This window comes from Mauremys mutica, unplaced genomic scaffold (genome assembly GCF_020497125.1).
Source record: "Mauremys mutica isolate MM-2020 ecotype Southern unplaced genomic scaffold, ASM2049712v1 Super-Scaffold_100127, whole genome shotgun sequence".
NCBI classification, from domain to species: domain Eukaryota; kingdom Metazoa; phylum Chordata; order Testudines; family Geoemydidae; genus Mauremys; species Mauremys mutica.
In genome coordinates, this window is record NW_025423275.1 from 1,166,173 (window position 1) to 1,171,250 (window position 5,078).

The 5,078-nt window shown below is 56.5% G+C and overlaps 1 non-coding gene across 1 annotated transcript; it reads left to right on the forward strand.

Moving 5' to 3' along the window:
* The first annotated feature begins 226 nt into the window (after positions 1–226).
* On the forward strand, positions 227–308 carry TRNAS-UGA. The gene has a single exon. It is a non-coding gene; the product is annotated as a tRNA-Ser (tRNA).
* The last annotated feature ends 4,770 nt before the right edge of the window (positions 309–5,078 follow it).

Here is a 5,078-nt window from a genome sequence, read left to right on the forward strand (position 1 = left end):
TCTGGATCTGTAAAAGCAGCAAAGAGTCCTGTGGCACCTTATAGACTAACAGATGTATTGGAGCATGAGCTACTGCACATGGCTAAGCAATGAGAACAAACCCCCAATCCCCCCTGTGCTTTGGGAGCTAGGTTTGTGGTGGGAATTCTGTAGTTCAGATGACTTCACGCCTGGGCATTGGGATTCTTTACCAGTTTCTCTGGCATTGGGGCAGTTTTGTGCTCTAGCTGTGATGGCCGAGTGGTTAAGGTGTTGGAGTTGAAATCCAATAGGGTTCCCCTGCGCAGGTTTGAATCCTGCTCACAATGAAGCCTGTGTTTTAGCCAGTCCCTCACCCGGGCAATACCTCTGTACAACCCCCTGAGACACTCTCAATTCTCTCCCCACCCCAAGTTAATCCTGTTCTGCTCCTTTCATAGAGATCCCTGGGACACCCCCTCACACTGTGTCCCTGAGGGGTCAGGCAAACTCTCAGCCCCTGAAGCCTCTGCCACTCACCTAGTGCCCCATAGATCAGCCATAGCCCTGGTTCTGCTCCTCTCTCTAGAGTGCGAAAGGAGCCAAGTCAGTGACTCCATGGGAGCTACGGGGCTGCAGAACCAGCAGAGAAAAAATAGGTGCTCAGGGCCCACTGGCACCCAGCTCCCCCCCGCCCCCACTACAGGCCTTGCCGACAAGCTCCTCCTCTTCCCCTTCAGCGCCTCCCACCTGCCAGTGATCAGCTGTTCAGTGGGGTGCAGGAGGCCCTAGGCAGGGAGGAGGAAGAGCAGAGACTGAAAGAGGTGGGAGAGGGAGAGGAATGGGGCAGGAGGGGACAGGGCTGGGGGCTTGGGTGGAGTGGGGGCAGGGCAGAAAAGGGGGGATTTTTCCCGGGCCCCGCACTCCTCTAGGGCCGGCCCTTGAGGGAAGCACTGACTATCACAGTGACAATAGAAGTGACCAGCCTTGCGGGGGAGGCTGAGGGAGATCCGCACTCACCAGGTCTCTGCTCTCCCCCACGGTGAGCCAGACACTGCTCTCCCCTGGCTCTCACTCTAGCAGCTGGACGCCAAGGAGCCATTTCCCCACAGGAAGTGCATTGAGTGCCCCTGTGGTGCTGGGGGGCTGGCGCTGCTGCTGCCTATGGGGCTGGCAGGGGGGCTGATGTCTGCACAGACTCTCAGCTGCCAGGCCGGAGGGGGCACTTGGGACCTTACCATACTGGCTCAGTGAAGACGGGGGGTTGACAGAGCAATACAGACGCTCTCCAGAGCACGGAGCAGCAGCCGCCCATGCAGCCAGGCAATGAGCATTTCCCACAGCCTGGAGCCCAGGGGGAGGCAGCAGCTGCTGTTCCAGCTCTTCGGGGACAGGCCCTGTCAGCCAACAGCCACTTCTTACTCCCCACAGCTAAGGGCGTCGGGTTCCTCCGGTGGGGGTGTGGAGCAGCCATTCATCTTCCTGTTCCCACTCCTCTGCGGTGTGAAAATCGGGGAGGGGAGGCAGAAGCCCCACTTCCCTCCCGACATGACGCCCAGTGAGGGAAGCCAGGACAACAGGGTGGGGCGGCAAGTGGTGGCCAGACTCTCACCGCCAAGGTCTAGTCTAGCTCAGGGTCCAGCTCAACCTCCTCCCCGTGTCACTGGCCCCCCGTCCCCTTCCACCACCAGGTCAACCCGGGCACTAGGGCAGGAATGGGGTGAGGCAGCAAGTCAAGCTGAGCAAGGCAGGCAAAAGCGAGTCTTGTCTTCATGGGCCGCTCCCAATGATGTCCTTTTTGTGTGCAACTGCTGCAAAAACCTCCCAGACAGAGAAGCAACAGGCCAAAAAAAAGGACATATAGCTGCCAAAATAGCTCAGTTGGGCGAGCATTAGACTGAAACTCTACAGGTCCCTGGTTCAATCCCAGGCTTTGGCAGGTCCTCTCAACCCTCTTTGTGCACTGGTGGCTTGTTTTCTGTGAGCACCGTGGTGCCAGCGCCCATGGTGAGTCCCTGAGCTTGGGCTCTACAATAGGAAAAGATACTGTGGGCATCTGCCCCTAGTTGGCTGGCCTGACCTTTAACAATGAGTGACAGGAGCTGTCTCTCCTACATGAGTTATTGGTGGACCCAATATGGCAGGAAGAGAGCAAGGCAGGGTGGCCCTCAGTAATGGTGCCAGAGAGCTGCTGGGCAGTGACAGGCAGGAACTGGGGATGAAAACTCTTCTGTGCAGCTGAGCAAGGGCAGTGTCCTGGAAGAGGCATCTGTGAAAGTGGCTGTGTGGAAGGTGGAAGGGATTTGGGGGCCCAGGAGGAGGCACTTGATGTTCAGTGCCTTGGAGCAGCTGGACTTGGACAGGGTGGGTGTTCAGGAAATGCACATTAACAACTCTAGGGTAGCTTGATGGGCAGAAGGTGATTGGTGGAAGGGCCCATCTCTCTGGTCCTCCAGGCCAGTGAAGAATGATGGGGTTGGAGTCTTGTTCTTCACATTCGCAGTGTGAGTACAGAAGGTGGTGGAGCTCCGATCAGGGAGGGCATTACTGGTGGGCTTTGTGCTCCATGGCACTCGTTACTGCTATATTAGTGTGTATGGTTCCCTGTTAAGGCGTGAAAGGAAAGTTCTATGAAGGAACTGGCTCCCTTCCTCTGGACTGCACAGTGTTTGGTGTCGGGGCGGGATTTCAATTGTTGCAGCTGGCCTGAGGACTGCTGGTCCTGTTTTCCTGACCGTCAGAGGAAACTCTTCTATGATGAGCACTACCTGGCGCAGGTCTGTAGTGAGGTTGGCTTAGAGAACGTGTTTCTCCACAGTGGAACCAGTGGAGGGCGGGCGGTAGCCTCGTATTCCTCTGACCCGAGCTCACAGAAGCCGCAGAGGGGATACACCTTTCTGTGGGGACAGGCCAGGAGTCGCACTGACCGGATTTCCGTGAAGGAGAGCACGTCGACAGCCCAGTGCAGGGTGGTGCCTATGGACTGTTCGGATCACGCAGCTCTCACCGTGTGCCCATTGTGGGCAATTCCCTGACCCATGGCAGAGGATATTGGAAGCTGAACATCCAGAGCTTGCAAGATAAAGGAGCAGGGGGTGAGGCCTGGCGGTGTTAGCAGAACGGGAAAGCATCAGAGGGTCCTATGGCAACCAGGGGGATTGATGGGAGTCGGTGATGGAGGAGTTGGCGGCTTTGTTCGGTGGTCGGGCAAACACTGCAACATTAAAGAAACCAACAGTGCCACGTCCTGCAGTGTCACCTGTGGGATTTCCACAAGAGCATCCAGGCAGGGGAGCCGGTCAGCGTGTGACTGTACGACTGGATCAAGCGACAGCTGACTGAGTTCCAGGAGATGAGGCTGCAGCTGGCTGATATGAGCGGGAGCACCAAGTGAAGGGAGGGGCGGCCTCCCCTGACATTTTTGCAGCCTGCAGAGAATAGAGACAAAGCAGGGGATGCAGGGACTCAGGGCAGTACCCACGGATCCAGAAGAGCAGGACCACAGTCGCTGGAGGAGGAGAGAGAGTCCTGTGAGAGGAAGCCGCTGGTGGGAAGCAATAAGTGCAGAGTGCAAACCAGCCAGCTGAGAGTCACAGAAGTCTAGAAAAGCAAAAGGCTGCAGGTCCCATGGTGTAATGGGCAGCACTCAGGGCTTTGAATCCTGGGACTGAGTTCAAATTTCAGTGGGACCTCCTGGAGATATGTTGCTTTGCTACAAAGCACTGGAGCTCAATGTGTTTGGCTACCTTCTCTCGGGGTGAACTAGAGTGAGGTTTTTTTCTCTCACGCTGGGTGACTAATGCCCACTGGAGATAGGTCTTTGGTCTGGCTGGTTCAATGGGCTGGCGGCTATAGGTTGGGATCCTAGAACTTAACAGTCTGGCTAGAGAGTCCTGCGGGTTGATCATATGGTTGTTTCTCGCTGCTTCACCTGATGCCCACAACTTTGGTCCCTGCAGCTGCCACAAGCTTCCTCTTGTGCACATGGCATTTAAAGGAAGGAGTGTCAGGGCCAGGCTTCATAGTCAGGGAAAGGCAGGAGGGAGGAAGAGTCCCAGGCTGGAGCCCAGCACAACTCTCCTCCTCTGGGCACCTGGAGCAGAGGCGGCTGGTGCTGACAGCTCCAAGGGAAGGCTTAAAAGCCACAGAGCAACCGAGGGCAGGGCAAGAGGAGGGGAGAACCATGCCTATGAATGGCCAGCAGACAGCCACAGAGACACCCGGCCAGCCTGCTCCCTGCTCCCTGTCATGCCGAACCCCCACTGAAGGCCACCCACAGACCAGCATTCATTCTGTGATCAGCATCACAAGGTGGTTGGAAAGCAGGTGGGGCCTCTGACCGTTCCCACTCAAGGGCTCCTTTTGGCAGTGGGGCAGGAGATATTTCCCCCAAGAGGCTCTTTCCCAGCTGCTGAGAAGCACAGAAGTATCTGGTGTTTGCTCTTGCGGTGAAAGGGGTTAATACATTTAGGTGGCCTGGCTAGCTCAGCTGGCAGCACCTCTGGCTCTTATACTGAAGGTTGAAGTTACAATTCCCTGTCTGGGTGCTTGGGGCTCCTCTTCAACAATACAACATACAATCTGCTTAAGCCCCCACCCAGTAACCTGGGGAAACTAGCCCTGGCCACTGTGTGCCTCTAAGAGGCGATACTTTCCCCACTCACACGCACTGAGTGTAGAAAAGAAACTTTATGAAAAAGGAGGAAAATCACCTTGTATTAACTTGGGAAAACACCACAATCATAACACAACACTATGAGCAAACCACCCGCCCCACAGTGCGCTGGGCAGTGGCCTTTTGCCTCGGGCTCTTAAATCCAGACACCAGAAGCTCTGTGGATGTGCCCCTCCCTTCACTGCACCTCACCCCCAGCTGCTGCCCTGGGTCAGTGAAAACCCAGAGTTCACCTCTCACCTCCTGGGGGGAAAGCCCCTTTCTCCCTCCGTTGTCTGGCCACATTGCCGGCCACTTGCCGTTCCCTCCTGTCACCGCTCTGCTGGCCACCCTCTCTGCTCTGGGACGTCTTGTGGTCCCACCAGGAGCGGAACAGGCTCCCTAAAAGTAGCAGCCACCAGAGCCCGAACAGTAGCCCCACCCCTTCCACTCAACGCCACGCCCC